The 17,500-nt window shown below is 45.9% G+C and overlaps 1 long non-coding RNA gene across 1 annotated transcript in view; it reads left to right on the top strand.

Annotated features, from left to right (window-relative positions):
• LOC125036557 overlaps positions 1-17,500 on the top strand; it is a 169,155-nt gene that overhangs the window by 59,598 nt on the left and 92,057 nt on the right. The window contains exon 2 of the long non-coding RNA XR_007115905.1: positions 559-584. This is a non-coding gene — a long non-coding RNA (uncharacterized LOC125036557). The remainder of the gene's footprint in view (positions 1-558; positions 585-17,500) is intronic.

The following is a 17,500-nucleotide window of genomic DNA, read 5'->3' as shown; positions in this document are numbered from 1 at the left end:
GAATTTTACATGAAATCCTGCCGACCTAGTTTCATCAATAATTTTCCAGGTAATTAAAGTATGCCATTCCCCCACCGGCCCCCTGCTATTAAACTAAATTAGCCAGTTTCATGCGCTCGTGTTATATATCTTCCCGCGCGCTGCATACCCGCCCTCTCGCGCTCCTTTCACCGTGTGTCCCCCCCCCCTCTCGCCCCCCCCCCCCCTCGCCATGCCTGGAACGTTTGTAAACAATGGACGTAAATTACTTTTATCTTTATTTGTTAAGCTTAACGACAACGGAAGAAAGGGATACTGGCAAATATCGCATGCAAATTGCCAAAATGATGAGTAAAAAGTTGACAGTAAATGCCCATTGCAGTGTAAAGAGGGTACGCATCATGCCGTGCCCTTGTTTTTGTAGGGTGTTGCCATTAAGTAAATATGACAATTTCAGATTTCATTAATGTATTATGATGTTAATGTATGACTAATGCTCTTAAATCTTATTTTTAATGCTGAACACCTGTAGAAGACCCCCAAAATATTTTGTAAACATTTTGTTTTTGTTTCTTTCAGGAGTAGAGAGTCTGCATGCATCACTCGTGAGTTACTGCAGCATTTTTGTTTTTGTAAACATGCACTTTTTGTACTTTTGTAGTTTTGCATTTTCTAGTTGAAGCGCTGTTGTTTTTTCTTCTCTTTTTCAGCAGAATATTATTGGATATCCCTACCACTTACTGCAGGAGTAGTAATTTCATTTTTATGCTTCAAAAGCAAAGTCAGCAGATAAAAAAAAAAAATTATAATCTTTCACAGAACTGATAACACCCCTTCTTTCACAAATACATGCAAATACCCATATTCTCCCTTGTATATGTATATGCATTTTTACATATGCACACACACACACACACGTGCGCGCGCGCGGTAGTTATATATATATATATATATATATATATATATATATATATATATATATATATATATATATATGTGTGTGTGTGTGTGTGTGTATGTATGTGTATGTATATATATATATATATATATATATATATATATATATATATATATATATATGTATGTATATATATGTATATATTACATATCTCTATCTACTGTCTATCAATCTGTCTAGCTATCTATTTGTGTATCTATCTATAAATCTATATATTTCCATTTATTTATCTATTTATTTTTCTATCTTTATATCTATCTGTCTATCTATCTATATCTATCTATCTAGCCATCTATCTGTCTATCTGTGTATGTATGTATCTATATATCTATATATATATATATATATATATATATATATATATATATATATATATATATATATATATGTACATATATATAAATGTATATACGTACTTCTGTTTATTATCATTCTATCTTTCTACTATCTATCTATCTATCTATCTATCTATATATATATATATATATTTATCTATCTATCAATCTATATATATATATATATATATTTACGTGAATGTATGTGTCTGTATACATATATGTGTGTGTGTGTGTGTGTGTGTGTGTGTGTGTGTGTGTGTGAACGGTAAATTGTTCACACAGACTTTGACTTCAACATTTCTGTTTTGCACACACCCCTTTCCCGCCTTGCATAAACAACCCGGGAAGCAGACATCAGCTGTATGATTATAGACAGACGAACTTCATTGTTCCCCCAAGGAGTGCCCATGGCCCTTCCTTGCACGCTCGTCTTCCGTGTCCTCGCAAGTGCTATGATGCACGAGTTGCAAGCACGGCAGGGTGGCACGTGCAGCTATACTTTCCCGTTCACTCTTTTCTCTTCTTTCTCTCTATTCATCTCCTTTCCTTGCATCATCATCATTTTTATAAACGTGAAATACGTGTTTCTTCTTCTCTTCCATTTTCCTTCTCTTTTTCCTTGCTTTTTTTTTTTTTTTTTGGGTGGGGGGGGGTGTAGTAGGGTATCATGAAATACGCTTCTTTCCCTCTCTTCTTCTTTCCCCTTATCCTTCTTCTCTTCCTTCCTCTGCATCGCCAAGCAGTTTTTGAGCGCCGCGAAACGTACCTTTTTCCTCCTCCTTCCTCCCTCCTTCTGCTCCTTCGTTTGCGAGCACTTTTTTGGCGTCGTGAAATACGCCTCTTTCGCTCTCTTCTTCTCTTAATCTCTCCTTCTCTTCCTCTCCCCCCCCCCCCTCCTCCTCCTCCTCCTCCTCCTCCTCCTCCTCCTCCTCTCTTCTTCTTCCCCCCTCCTCCTCCTCGTCCTCTTCCCCCTCCCCCTCTTCCTCTTTCCCCTCCTCCTCCTTCTCCCCCCTCCTCCTCCTTCTCCTCCTCCCCTCCCCCTCCTCCTCCTCCTCCCCCTCTTCCTCCTCTTCCTCTCCTCCTCCTCCTCCTCCTCCTCCTCCTCTTCTTCTTTTTCCCCCCTCCTCCTCCTCGTCCTCTTCCCCCTACCCCTCTTCCTCTTTCCCCTCCTCCTCCTTCTCCCCTCTCCTCCTCCTTCTCCTCCTCCCTTCCCCCTCCTCCTCCTTCTCCTCCTCTTCCTCCTTCTCCTCCTCCTCCCCCTCCCCCTCCCCCTCCCCCCTCCTCCTCCTCCCCCTCCCCCTCCCCCTCCTCCTCCTCCTCCTCCTCCTCCTCCTCCTCCTCCTCCTTCCTCTGCATCGCCAAGCAGTTTTCGGCGGACGTGAAATACGCCACTATGCGTGCCGTCGTGTCTAGGTCACATCGTTTTAGATATTCCTCTTTAAGAGCATGGCGGAGCGTGTGCCACAGTGTCCGAGGGAGGGGAGGGGAGCGTAGGAGGGGATAGGGAGAGAGAGAGGGAAGAGAGGAGAGAGGGGTGAGGGAATTGGAGAGAGGAGAGGGGAGAGGGGAGAGAAGGGTGAGGGTCAGGAGAGAGGAGAGAGGGGTGAGGGAGAGGAGAGAGGAGAGAGGAGAGAGGAGAGAGGAGAGAGGGTAAGGGGAGAGGAGAGAGGGGTGAGAGGAGAGGAGAGAGGGGAGAGAAGGAGCTAAGAAAGGAAGGGAGGACGATGCCACCTTTCCTCTTTTTTTTATTTTTTCGCTTTTCCGTAATATCATAATTTTTTTTCCGTACGTGCGCAAGAGACTTTTTTCTTGACAATTATAAATATTCATACAAACCGTTACGTTTATAAAGTCGATAATCTCATTTTCATTTTAGGAATACCGTCAGCATAAAAAAAAGAGAGAGATTTATACGTAGGTTATAGCGTGACCTAAGGAAATGGGCAAGCAGCCTTCGTTCCGAAACGGGCGAATTTACACCGTGGGCGGCCGCAGATAAAGAGCAATTTATATGACGAATGTAGGATCTAATAACCGACGAGGAGACATGAAAGTATATTACAGGGCACCGCTCGTAAACGCAAACGATCTTTTTTTTTTCTTTTTTCACTGTTTTTTTCAACCGCGATTTTGCTCTTTAATGCCCCGTTTCAGGCAAATTATCACTAACTTTAATGATTCCTAACACGCACCATGAATTTTGAAAATAATCAACTACTGTTGTAATTACAGATATTCATATATGTCTTTTTTTTTTTTTTTTTTTTGCCACTTCACAATAACAAAAACTGTTTTTGTATCTATAAATTGGTAGCTGTGGCTGTGTTTTCCGCGTGTAAATTTCTACAGCCATTTCTAGCGGTTGTGGGGAAAGGCATAGTATGTTTTGTGAATACATGCAATTAAGAACAGCATTCAGGTTGCAATTACAAAAATGCGTGGAATATGAGATTATTATATCTAATATTACGGCACGTAGAAGCGAAGGAGGAAGGGAGTTCAGAGAGAGCGAAGGAGGAAAGGAGGAGGGAATAAATGACAGTAGGAGGGAAAGGAGGAAGAGGAGGAAAGCTAGGAAAAAAACGGGAAGAAGACGAAATGAAGAGAGAAGAGAAAGAAAATGAAAAGAATCGTTGGCTCTTTTGGGAAAGCGACCGAAGGAAGGTACGTGAGGTCGGTCTGACGACACTCATACTCACACCGACTGCGTTCGTCCATTGTTTTCGGCACCGCGAGCCCTCATTTCGGCGGTCCGGAGGAGGAGGAGCTGGGTTGGTCGAGGAGATTGTTGCGCCGGTGGACTCTCTCTCTCTCTCTCTCTCTCTCGCTCTCTCTCTCTCTCTCTCTCTCTCTCTCTCTCTCTCTCTCTCTCTCTCTCTCTCTCTCTCTCTCTCTCTCTCTCTCTCTCTATCATTATCTCTATCTCTATCTCTATCTATCTATATATATATTCATTTATTATTTATTTATCTATTTTTTTTTATTTATGCCTTTTTTTGTGTGTGTGCGTGTGCGTGCGTGTGTGTGTATGTGTGTGTGTGTGTGTGTGTGTGTGTGTGTGTGTGTGTGTGTGTGTGTGTGTGTGTGTGTGTGTGTGTGTGTGTGCAAATAAGTAGTAAAGTGACAGACATACGAACAGATATATTTCATATCAGAAAGGCTCTTGCATGTATATGTAGGAAGACACACATACCCACACACACACAGACACACACACACACACACACACACACACACACACACACACACACACACACACACACACACACACACACACACACACACTCGCACACGCATACGCACACGCACGCACGCACACACAAATACTTAAATGCATATTAGAGCCAGTCATAAAAAGCACAGACACATCAACATATTAACATACCTAAACGCAAGCAGACACTAAAAGCAAATACGTCCCCGAGTGTGCCTTCCCCTCTTCCTCTCCCCTTCTCCCCTCTTCCTCCCCCCTCTTCCTCTCCCCTTCTCCCTTCTTCCTCCCCCCTTCCCCCCTCTTCCTCTCCCCTTCTTCCCTCATCTTCTCCCCTTCTCCCCCTCTCCCCTTCTCTTCCCAAGGGTAAGTGCCCCCAACCGTTGCTATCTTGCTAGCAACTGCATTAAAGATTTTTTCTTCGTTGTGGCACAGTCCCCAGCACAGATCCACCCTGCGCAAGACTGCCTACATTAAGGTATGTTCCCACAAGAGCATAAAATTATCTATGGCCTTGCCTGTTTACCCACGCTACCACTGACGTTAATATTGTACTTTTTTTCTCTCTTTCTCTTTCTCTTTTTCCTCCATATACTTGTGCTCTTCTTTCTTCTGTTATCCTTCTTCTCCTTTTTTTCCCTTTTTCATCTTCTTCTTTATTTCTTTCTTTTCTCCTTATTCTTCATTTTCTTCTTTTTCTTTTTCTTTCTTTTATTTTTCTTCATCCCCTTTCTTCTTCTTCTTCTTCTTGTATTTCTTTTTATTTTATTTTTTCTTCTTCGTCTCCTTTGCCTTCTTCTTCTGCCACTCCTTATTTCTTTTTCCTCCCTCTTCCTGTGACACTTTCACTGGTAACCTCACACTCTCCTGCCACCCTCAATGCCCCCCCCCCCCCCCATCGTCTGCCTCCATCGCCGGTGCAGTCGCCACCTCCACACCGGCCATGAGGCACTCCCGCCTCGCATCCATGAGTGCCATACAGTCCTCTGCCAACTGCCAAGCTCGTCGCCGCAGCGTTTGCCACGAGGCGTTCCCTTGGGCCTACACCCTCGCCCTCATCAGACAGGTCCCTCTCCATACTCTGTCTGCTTCCTCTCCCCTCCTCTCCCCTTCGCTTCCCCTCTCTTCCTCTCTTATCTTTCTCCTCCCTCCCCTCGCCTCCCCTCGTCCCCTCAACCGCACTCCGACCTCCCCACTACAATCCCGTATGGCCCCGCATTCTCCCCAGGGATCCCTGATGATCCTAAACCTCTCTCCTCTCCTCTCCTCGCCCCCTCCCTCCCCAACCCCCACCCCCCTCTCACTTCGCTCTGGTCTCGTGGGTACTTACGCCACAATTGGTGACAGGGCCCACGTCCGGTGTGTCAGGCCGGGCGCCCCCAGCTGGTAACATGTGCCCTGGGTGGGCGTGGGTGTGGTGATGGCGAGGGGAAGGGGTGGGTTCGAGGGCGTAGTGTGCAGGGGGGGGGGGGGGGGAGATCGAGGGCGTGGGTGTGGTAAGGATGGAGGAAGGGTGAGACAGATTCGAGGGCGTCGGGTGGAGCTGAGGTCAAGGGGAGGGTGAGGGTAAGGGGGTTGGGTAGGGGGGGGAGAGGGTAGGGGTTAGAGAGGGGAGTGGCACTTGTTTTATTTTACTCGTCACTCATCCGGACAACTGACACGCTTGTATCTCTCTCTCTCTCTCTCTCTCTCTCTCTCTCTCTCTCTCTCTCTCCTCTCCCTCTCCTCTCTCTCTCTCTCTCTCTCTCTCTCTCTCTCTCTCCCTCTCCCTCTCCCTCTCTCTCTCTCTCTCTCTCTCTCTCTCTCTCTCTCTCTCTCTCTCTCTCGATCACCGCAGTCACTATACATTCATAGGTTTTGGGACTCAAAAGTTTCCACTCTAGAACACTAAACCACTGCCACATAGACAATCACGCATGTAAACATAAAACACTCGTAGAAAGAAGAGAGAGAGAGAGAGAGAGAGAGAGAGAGAGAGAGAGAGAGAGAGAGAGAGAGAGAGAGAGAGAGAGAGGAGAAAAAGAGAAAATCCATCAAACAGAAAAAAAAAAAAAAAGACCCAGCAACATCGCCATAACACAAGCCATTTTTTTTTCAAACACAGCCACCAACGGATATCATCACACTGTCTACATTCCGACAAAGCATAACACTGTCATCACGCATCAACCTCGCATACCTGAAGATTAGCCACCTGTCTTCTACCCTCCCCCCCACCCCTACCCCCACCTCACCATACCCCCCCCCCCCTCCCATCCATGACGCCTTCCGGAGATACGCAGTATTTCACCACGCCTAATTTAGCCGGGGTCCTCGCAGGGCCGTATATTTTGATGCCTCTCTTCCTTCTTCACCCAGCTCTTCTCACTCTTTTGCCTCTCTCTTTTCCTCTCCTTTCCCTCTGTTCCCTAAATCCTCTCTCTCTAGCCTCTTTCCTTGTTCTTATTCTTCTTTCGCTTTGGCACACTTTAGCAGTGATAGCAGAGATCGGTTACTTTAGACGGGGTCATAACATGATCAATGGTCAATGAAGCTTCGAACCCGGGCCCAATTCCCCGTGACCTCTTTTCATTGTACGAGTTTCCGTCAAAAGTCTTCAGGCCACGAATTTCTCCACTCTCCCACCCCTTCCCCACCACCTCTTTTCTTCACATTCCCCCTATCCCTCGCTCTCCTCTTCTCTTCCACTCCCATTCCCTAAATCTTCCCTTCTCCTCCTTCTCCCATTCTCCCCAACCCCCTACCCCATTCTCCCCAACCTCCTTCCCCCATTCTCCCCCAACCTCCTTCCCTCATCCCTTGGACGTCGAGGTGACTAAAGGCCACGGACAGAACACCGGCCACTGCGGTCCGACGAAGCCAATGGATGAAAAGTGAAACGGAGCGTGAAAAACACTTAGTGACGGAGACCTGGCTAGGATTGGGCAGTTACGGCGCTGAGTGGACGAATTAGTGAAAGGGGTGAGGGGTTGGTGGGGGTAAGGGGTGGCAGGGAGGAAGAGGGTATGAAAGGGGATCAGGGGTGTAGACTAAGGAAGGGGCATAAAAGGGGTGATGATAGGTAGAAAGTGTTGGATGAGGGGAGGAATAGGGAAAAGGGTGATTTGTGTACAGGGAGGAAGAATAAAAAAAGGGGTGAGGTGGTGTTGGGATGGAGAAGAGGGCAAGAGGTTGGTGGTTCGTAAGAGGGGGAAAAAAGGGGGGAAGCAGGGAGTGGGTAAAGAAAGGGGACGATGTAAGGGGATCCTACAAAGTCACATGAGGTTTGAAATGGGGGGAGGGAGAGGGAGCTGAGGAAGGCGAAGGGGGGGATTACTCAGTTTGTTTATCATAAAGATTATCAGATTACTGGTCTGTTTATATATCCGGCCAGTACTTTGGGATTTTGTTTGTGTTGAGTGACACTGGAGAAGGCAGGCGTGTATGCACAGCTCATCTGAACGGTCACCTTTGTTGGTAACATATTCTTAATGTTAGAGGAAGTTGACCCGGCTGTTGGCCTCATATCCGTAGCATGGGTTAACGAGGTCGCACGTATAGCAGTACAGTGACGTGACAGAGGGTGGTTCAATTCACGTGAATATGGACGACTGTTTGAGATTTTTTTTTTTTTTCATTCCTATCAGCTGTTATAAAAAAAGAATCAGAAGAAAAAAAATAATTGTAAATCTATGATCATAAATGCTTTAAAGCGCTTGGCCATACGTCCTCCGAATGATCCAAAAATCAATAAAAAAGAAAAAGGTATCTCGTTAGCTTTATTTGCCGCCACTCCCCCCTCCCCCCTTAAATACAAACAAGCACAAATGCAGGCCTCTTTTATATCGGGCGTCCGCTTTAGTATCGCTGCTGAGTTTAAACACCGTATTGATTCTGGACGCATAATTCAGCGGATATGATGCTTTCAAGCGAAGCATAAAGAATTAAAATGATAAAAGTAATGGTCCTCGTTATCCAGAAAATGCTAATTTAACTGCATAATCACTCAACTGCGCCGAAAGTATCGGTAGGGGTTAAACGATTAAAATCATAGTTTCGGACAATGGGGGAACGACAATCTGCTTAACTGTAATGGCTGATTCCGCCATCGCTAACACCCCCTCCCGTCTCCCTCTCCCTCCATCCCCCCTCTCCTCCTTCTCTTCTACCCCTCTCCTCCTCCTACCCCCCTCTCCCCAAAAGCACTTCCAACGCAAATTCATCCTCGTCTGCGCTATCACATGCGCTTATAATACATTTTTTAAACCAATTACCCCGCAAGCATAGAACAGGCCTTATCGCAGACCCAAACATGCTTCCGCTCTCTGTCTGTGGTTACACGGAAAGAGAGAGAGAGAGAGAGAGAAAGCGACCGCCTGTGTTCGTCTGTGTGGTGTGATTGTGTCCTGATGTTATCCGATAAACTTAACAAACAATGCAGTTTCTTGGGATGTTTACCTAGCGAATATCACCAAGAACAAACAGTCTTTTTTTCTCTCTCTCTCCTATTTATTCTCCTTCTCCTTTCGTCCCTTCCTCCATCTCCCCTTCCGCTCCCCCGCCCTCTCTTAGTCTCGCTTCCCCTCAACCAACGAGGCAGAACTTGCAACACATTCCAGAGAGCCAAATGCAATATGTATTGGTCCATTTATCTGTCAATTTTTACACGTTCCGTAACCTGTTCCAGACTCACAAGTATAGTCACGAGCTAGACTAATTCCCGTTGTAGATTTCTTAGGCAGTTTCGTTATGCCCGTTTTACAGATTTGTTGTATTCGTTTCACGCAAGTTTGTTCAGTTGCTTATCTTTTCCTTTGAAGATTTAGAAGCGGTTTAGATGCCTTTTCTTTTTACTTTCCTTTTTCTTTCTGTTGAATGTACGGTAGTATTCTTCGATATGCCTTCGTCTATGCTTTACATACAACGTAGATTTTGAGAAACTATGGAATAACATTGCGTAATATAATTTAATGGTCCTTTTTATCGTATTTACGAAGCTAGCGGAATCTAGAAGTGTCCTTCCTCTGGCATTCGAGACATAATGGGTAAATAATGGATCCCAGGTTATATTTCTTCGTAAATCCGGGTTGAATTATGGGACAATTTAAATAACCCAAATTATATCTTGCATGATTTAACTCCTTAATGGCTCTTAACAAAAACATCAGCTGTTTACCCTTTAAATTTAAGCAAGTGACAAGATTATATTATTCCTTGTAATTATGGCCCGGAAGGATAATTGTTGGCTCTGCTCGTTATCATTAGCGGGAATTATTTATATTATCACTTAGTGCCTTTTCCCTCGTATTTTCTTGCTTTTCTCGTTCATCGGTCGTTCACATCTAATGTACTGTTACAAGATTTTCATCTTCGTTTTCTTATACCTTTCTTCTTCTTTTTCTTTTTCTTCTCCTTCTTCTTCTTCTTCTGCCTCTTCTTCTTCTTCTTCTTCTGTCTCATCTCATTACTATTATTATTATTATTATTATTATTATTATTGTTATTATTATTATTATTATTATGCCTCTTCTCCCTCTTCTTCTTCTTCTTCTACCTCTTCTTCTCCTTCTTCCTCTTCTTATCCTATTTATTTCTTATTTTGCTTTTACCTCTTCGTCTTTGTTTTTTCTTCCCGAACAGTTCGAAGTTTGAATTTTTCTTCCCTTTTTTTCACCTAAATGACCCGAAACTTAGTGGCTTGTGTTAACTTAAATGACCTGTGACGACCTGACGCAGGTCTTGGACTCTCTCGGGCCTTCGGGTTAGTAAGGTGATATTGGGTCATTACTCAAGTTTGAAAGGACGACAGGAAGAGAGAGAGAAAAAAAAATGGAGAGAGAGAGAAGGATAATAAAGAGGGTTATAGAAGGGAGGAAGAAAGAGAAGGATACACAGGCGGGGAGAGTAAGAGATGTAAAAGAGAGACAGAGAGAGAGAAGGTAAGAAAAAAGGAATATAGCAAGAGAGGGAGTGGGAGTAACGAAGAAGAGAAACTGAAAAGTGATAGAGGAGGGGGAAGCAAGGAAATACGAGAGATAAAAAAAACTGACAGAGAAAAGAGAAGGAAGGTTATTAAAAAAAATATATATACATATATATACATATATATATATATATATATATATATATATATATATATATATATATATATATATATATATATATGAACATGATAAGGAAAGGGACGAAAAGAAAGAAGACAAAGAAGTAACTAGAACTTTTATAAATGTAGGAAATCAATAATAAAGTAAAGAAAAGATAGAGTAAGTACAGATGCAATGATACAAGAGAGGGAGAGAGAGAGAGAGAGAGAGAGCGAGAGAGAGAGAGAGAGAGAGAGAGAGAGAGAGAGAGAGAGAGAGAGAGAGAGAGAGAGAGAGAGAGAGAGAGAGAGAGAGAGAGAGAGAGAGAGAGAGAGAGAGAGAGAGAGAGAGAGAGAGAGAGAGAGAGAGAGAGAGAGAGAGAGAGAGAGAGAGAGAGAGAGAGAGAGAGAGGGGGGGGGGGGAGAGAGAATGAGAGAGAATGAGAGAGAAAGAGAGAGAGAGAGAGAGAGAGAGAGAGAGAGAGGGAGGGGGTGGGGAAGGTGCGAGTGAGTGAGGGAGGGAGGGAGGGAAGGGAGACCTGCACCAGCCTGTGATTAGCATACATATAAGATAGAGTATGTAGACTCCAAATTGCAAAAAAAAAGGCATCGAAAAAAAGAAAAAGAAAAAAAAGACGAAATAGAGAAGAAGAAAAGAGAAAGGTTAAATGTATATAAGCGTCGAAATTGAGCGGGAAAACATTGACTGTTCAGATAGGCAGTCCATTTAATCAAATGCGGAGCGGGTCTTCATCGAGCGCCTCCCTTCCCTCTCTCCCTCCCTCCCTCCCTCTCCCCCCTCTCTCCTATTCTTCCTCCTCCTCTTCCCTCCCTCCTTCCCTCCCCTTCTTCCGCCACGTCGAAGTGTCGTCAATGAGATCTAATCGTCTTCATCATCCTGCAATAGGTAGAAATTCCATCCAGTTTACCTCGGTTGATTGTAATGGTGTTTATGAACTTTTAATGGAAAGGGAAAAAAAGAATTTGCATGCGAAATTCGAAAGTTTCCGTCATAAAAATGCAAATTTTATCATTCGAAGCATAATCCAGGAGAAGTCTCGCCCCCATGCTATTCTCCCTCCCCCCCCCCTTCCCCCTATCCCCTGTTTCCCCTCCCCCTCCTCTCCCCGGTGTCTCTTCCCTCTCTCTTCTCCCCTCTCTCCTCTCTCGTCTCCCCTCTCCCCTGTTTGACATGACAGGACACGATGCTAAAAATATACATTTAGGTAATTTATTTATGGTCTTACATCTTACAGTCGAAATCCATTTCATTTTGTCATAATCTCTCGTGTAATGGAAAGATAAACCCAACTAGTATTTCCTTTCACTTTTGTTCTCCCATTCAATCTCTTCCCCTCTTTTTTTTCCCCGTCTGTCTCTATTTGTCCGTCACTTTCTCTCTCTCTCTCTCTCTCTCTCTCTCTCTCTCTCTCTCTCTCTCTCTCTCTCTCTCTCTCTCGCTCGCTCGCTCGCTCGCTCTCTCTCTTTCGCTCTCTCTCTTTCGCTCTCTCTCTTTCTCTCTCTCCCTCCCTCCCTCCCTCCCTCCCTCCCTCCCTCCCTCCCTCCCTCTCTCTCTCTCTCTCTCTCTCTCTCTCTCTCTCTCTCTCTCTCTCTCTCTATCTTTCTCTCTTTCTCTCTCCCTCCCTCCCTCCCTCCCTCCCTCCTTCCCTCCCTCTCTTTCCCTTCCCTCTCTCTCTCTCTCTCTCTCTCTCTCTCTCTCTCTCTCTCTCTCTCTCTCTCTCTCTCTCTCTCTCTCTCTCTCTCTCTCTCTCTCTCTCTCTCTCTCTCTCTCTCTCTCTCTCTCTCTCTCTCTCTCTCTCTCTCTCTCTCTCTCTCTCTCTTTCTCTCATTTCCTCTAGAATTCGAAGAGGCAAAGGTATGGGGAGACCGGGGAGTCATCTCCATAATGAATTTTTACCCTCCCTCCCCCTCCCCCCCTGTCCTTTCTAACTCTCATCACCCCCTTTCTGTTCCCTCCCTTTTCTCCCTCGTTCCTCTTCTCCCCTCCCTCTACGCCCCTTACTCCCTCTCTGTAAGCTATGTTCCCTCTCCCTCCCTGTCCCTCCCTCCCTTCGTCCGTCTACCCAGCTACCCAACCCCCCCTTCCTCCTAGTGTCTGTCACTTCACTTCTTCCAATTACCTCTCCCCCCCTTCCCTCCCTCCTATTCCTTCTTGCCATTCACTCTCTCCTATTCTCTCTCTCTCTCTCTTATTCTCTCTCTCCTTTCACTCCCTCCTACTCCCTTCCCCTTCCCTCCCTCGTATTCCCTCTCCCCCTTCATTCCCTCCTATCTACTCCCCCTTCCCGCCCTCTTATTCCCTCTCCCCCTCTCCCCCATTCCCTCCCTCCTATTCCCTTCTCCCCCTTCACTCCCTCCTATCTCCTCCCCCTTCCCGCCCTCTCATTTCCTCTCCCCCTCTCCCCCATTCCCTCCCTCTTTCCACTTCCTTTTCGCACCAAAAAATCAAGTTTCCTGGCTTGGTGATGTCGGTGTGGGCTGCGGGGGGTGGGGGGGGGGGGGGGCGACAGTGGTGATAAAGAACGTTAGTCATTATCACGGGATTATGGCACTTATAGCCCAAAGTTGCCATAATGCGTTGTGTATCATATTCCGGTTTATCATAATGTGTATTTAATTTATTCAGTGGTGCCTTGCTGGGTCATTATAGATGGGTTGGCTTATATGTATTCATGCTGTCAGAGAGAGAGAGAGAGAGAGAGAGAGAGAGAGAGAGAGAGGGGGGGGGAGGGAGGGAGAGGGAGAGGAGAGAGAGAGAGAGAGAGAGAGAGAGAGATAGAAAGAGAGAGAGAGAGAGAGGGGGGGGGGGGGAGAGGATGAAGGGGAGGGGGAGGGGGAGGGAAGTGAGACATAGAAAAAGAAAGCAAAACACTGAGACAATGGAGATAATGTCAATATTAATGACAATAATGTAATCATGACAACAAAATCATGATGATGATAATGATAGTCATCATATTTACAGAACACCAACAGAATGATTGATACACTAGACAAAACTTGGGAAACAGCCTCGGAAAATCAAACCTTTATATAAGATCCGTTCTGACTGGCACCCGTACCGCCGCCTGGGTTATTCTCCGCCGCTGTTTCCCAGAGAGGTGTAAAATAACTCATAAAGACGCAGAGGATGTTCAGGGCGCCACCGCAGTTCAGCTGGAGGTTTTAGTAGGCGTAAATTTCAACTAAGTTCAAACCGTTTTAGCGGGTTTTTTTTGACACATTCATTTCATTTCTTATTATTATTTCCCCTTTGTTGTTTATCTTTTATTCGTCCGTTTATTTTACAGTTGTTTTGTGTTTGCAAGTGACCTCAGTTCCCTCCAACTCGAAGATATACGTGAGCTTCGCCTCCCAGCAATTCTCTCCTCCCTTCACTGCTCTCAAAGCATACACAGTGTATTTGGCCTGGAGCATGGTGTACTCCGTTTCCCTTGTCATGGAGTGTGTTTTGTAGGGACGAGGGGATATATGGTGTTACTAGTCACTGCCTGGTTTTCAATAGTCTGTAGATATATAGTGGTCGCAGGGTTGGAGTTAGTGCCAGGCTTGTATCAGCGTCATTGTGCCATAGTGCCCTGGGTACTTTGAGGCAGTGCCAGGGCATCCATCCGGAACTAAATCAACATGTTATATTGGTTAGGGTTAATGACAGCGCAAAACTAGATATATATGGCATCATCCAATCAACAAGAGTTAGAATTTCAACTCGAACTGCAGACCCCGTCCTTGCAATATATGATTCTATTGCAAGCCCAGAAGCTTTAGGTATAGAGCAAGTCTCGCTTGTATTTCAAAAGTAGTACAACTCTGCAGATTACGGCACGAGAAGCACGTACGATGCGTTAGGAAGCACGCAGAGCAGTAGGGGAAGTTTCCAGTCCTTTCCTTCCATGAAGATTGTGTGTGTTTGAGTGCGCGTGTGCGGGCATGTGTGTGCTTGTGTATGTGTGTGTGTGTGTGTGTATGTGTGTGTGTGTGTGTGTGTGTGTGTGTGTGTGTATGTGTGTGTGTGTGTGTCTGTGTGTGTGTGTGTATGTGTGTGTGTATATGTGTGTGTGTGTGTGTGTGTGTGTGTGTGTGTGTGTGTGTGTGTGTGTGTGTGTGTGTGTGTGTGTGTGTGTGTGTGTGTGCGCGTGTGTGTGTGTGTTTGTAGGGAATGTGAAGTCTTCAGAATTCAGGTCACGAGGTTTCAGGCGAGGTCAGGTGCTCTGTTGATGACACGAGTCTAAGTTGTAACGATTTCCTGCCCCCAAGTTGGCTCCAAGTCACGTGTTCTGTCGACTCGAGGTCCAGCTCACCCAATTGTTTCTTCTAATAGATTTTTTTTCCTTTTTTTTCGAGGGTGATTCCGGTCGAGTGGCTTAGGTGATTCCAGGCCAGGCCGTGTTGGGTCAAGGACGATTCCCTTAAATCTTTTAAAAAGCAAAAAAAAGGAAAAGAAGAAGAAAAAGAAAGAAAGAAAAAAAAATGGCAGAGGGACTTCGACGATTTTGTGTGTAAACCTGATCTTGGCATATATAGACCCCACCCCACCCCCACCCCCTCCCTTTCGAAAAATAAGACCCGTCTCTTCATGTACATCATTGGGATCTGGCCAGGGACCTTGTGCTATGTGTACTTCAGTGTGTACTCACGTGTGCATGTTTATATTACGTACTTCTTAAATCCTGGGTTCCTTTAAAAATGTTCAGTAGCTTTGAGGGTTTTTTTCCTCCTTCGTTCCCCCATTTTTCTCTCTCCTCCTCATCATCCGGTTCTCTTAAGTCTTCGAGCTCCTCCCACTGCCTCCCCTTTCGTCCTCTTCACTTCTGCTTTTCCCCCTTTCCGGTTTTCTCCCTTTCTTCTTCATCCCGCTTTTACGCCGCTTATTCTCTTTTGGCTCCTTCCTTCTCCTTCTTCTTCATTCTTCCTCTCACTCTCTTCATCCGCCGTCGCTTACCTCCCCAGACGCGGCTGTGCTTGCAGAATTATTCCCTCTTTAACCATACTGCTTGCGTCGACGCCGGATATTCATCTCCTGCCCCTAGGGACGGATGTACCCCCCCTCTCTCCTTCCCCCTTTCCCTCCCTCTCTCTTTCCTTCCCCCTCCTCTTTCTCTCGCTCCTTCAATCCCCTTCCCTCTGGCTTCTCTTGTTATTACTCTTTCCCAGTTTCTCTACTTCCCTCCTCCTTCCTCTCCCCCTCACACCTCATCCTCATCGTTCCATCCCCTCCCTCTTCTTCCAACCTTTCACTCCCTCTATCCTTCCCTCTCCCCTTCTCCTTCTTTACCCCCTCTCTCGCCTTTCCTCCTTCCACATTTCAGTAACTCTCTTCTCCTCCATCCCCTTCACACTCCACCCTCACACCTCCTTCCTCTCCTCCTCCCCTCCCCCTCTCACCCCCTCTCTCCTCCTTCCCTCCCCCTTTCACCCCCTCTCTCCTCCTTCCTCCCCCTTTCACCCACTCTCTCCTCCTTCCTCCCCCTTTCACCCACTCTCTCCTCTCCCTCCCTCAACCCCTTCCATCCCACTCCGACAAAAACTCCATCACGATCATTTTCGCATACGCTCGCCGTGGAGAAATTTTCGCTGACGCACCTCTCGTCGATTCTCTCTCTCTCTCTCTCTCTCTCTCTCTCTCTCTCTCTCTCTCTCTCTCTCTCTCTCTCTCTCTCTCTCTCTCTCTCTCTCTCTCTCTCTCTCTCTCTTGATTTCTTTCTCTCTCTCTTTCTTTCTCGATATCTGTCTTGATCTTCCTCTCTTGATCTCTTGATCTCTCTTTCTCTTGATCTCTCTCTCTCTCTCTTTCTGCTTTTTTGGCCTATTTTATGGTCATCGCTGGAAAAGAAGTATTGGAACTCTCCTTACGAGGACGTGAATGTCCTTACAAACATTTTACTCTTTTCAAAAGCTTGGCCAGAGTCTCCTTGGGAATTTATTTCGATGGGCGGTGACGCGAATCTCCCTCTCCCCCTTTCCACCTCTACCTCTCCATCTTCCTTCCTACTCCTTCCTCCCTCCTCCCTCCTACCTCCCCCTCTTCACATCCCCATCCCATTCCTCCTTCCCTCCTCCTTCTTCCCCCCTCCCTCTTCACTCCTCTCTCCTCCCTCCTTCCCTCCTCTCCCCTTCCATCTCCCTCTTTCCTTTTCCCCTGCCCCCCACCCTCCTTCCCTCCCATCCTCCTCCAAGCTATAGATTCCGATGATCATCACTTAGTATAAAAATCTGACATAAACCTCTCACTTTTTTTTGTGTGTGAAATTTCCGTCCGGGCGAGGTGTCTCCTAGTCAGACATTTCAAGAATATATATTTTTTATTTCTTTTTTTTTTTTTAATTATGCTAAGAAGATTTATCATGTGAGAGGGGGAGGGGGGGGGTGCAACGCATCCATTTTTTTCTTTTTAAATATTTGTCTTTGAAGAGGTTCTCAAAACTAATTCGAATGGAAATGAACTGCCAGTAAATAAGATTGTGGAAGGAAAATTTCATAGCACTGGCTAGTGACGCAGTAAACATGTTGTAATGTTTATGATATTAGCAGCGCAGCAGAAGGAGGGAGAAGGAGAATGGGGAAGGGAGTGAGGGAGAGAGGGAGAAAGGGAGGGGAGAGAGGGAGGGAGAAAGGGAGGGGAGAGAGGGAGAAAGGGAGGTGAGGCAGGGAGGGAGGCAGGGAGGGAGGGAGAAAGGGAGGGAGGGAGGAGAGCAGGGATGAAGGAAAGGGGGTTAAGAAGGACAGAAGAAAGGGAGGAAAGGAGGGGAAAATAGAGAGTGGGACAGAAGAACGAAGGAAAGGAGAAAGTAGGAGGAATAAGGTAGAAGGCCGATAAAAGGGAATGAATCAGAGGAATGGGATATAGGAAGGGAAGAAAAGAGAGGAGGAAGTAGCCAAAGATGGAACGGGAAGGGTGGGGGATGGGGGTGGGGGGGGGGCAAAGGGGAGGA

This window comes from Penaeus chinensis, chromosome 21 (genome assembly GCF_019202785.1).
Source record: "Penaeus chinensis breed Huanghai No. 1 chromosome 21, ASM1920278v2, whole genome shotgun sequence".
NCBI lineage: Eukaryota > Metazoa > Arthropoda > Malacostraca > Decapoda > Penaeidae > Penaeus > Penaeus chinensis.
The sequence above is the reverse complement of the archived record's forward strand: the minus strand, read 5'-3'. Positions and strand labels throughout refer to the sequence as shown.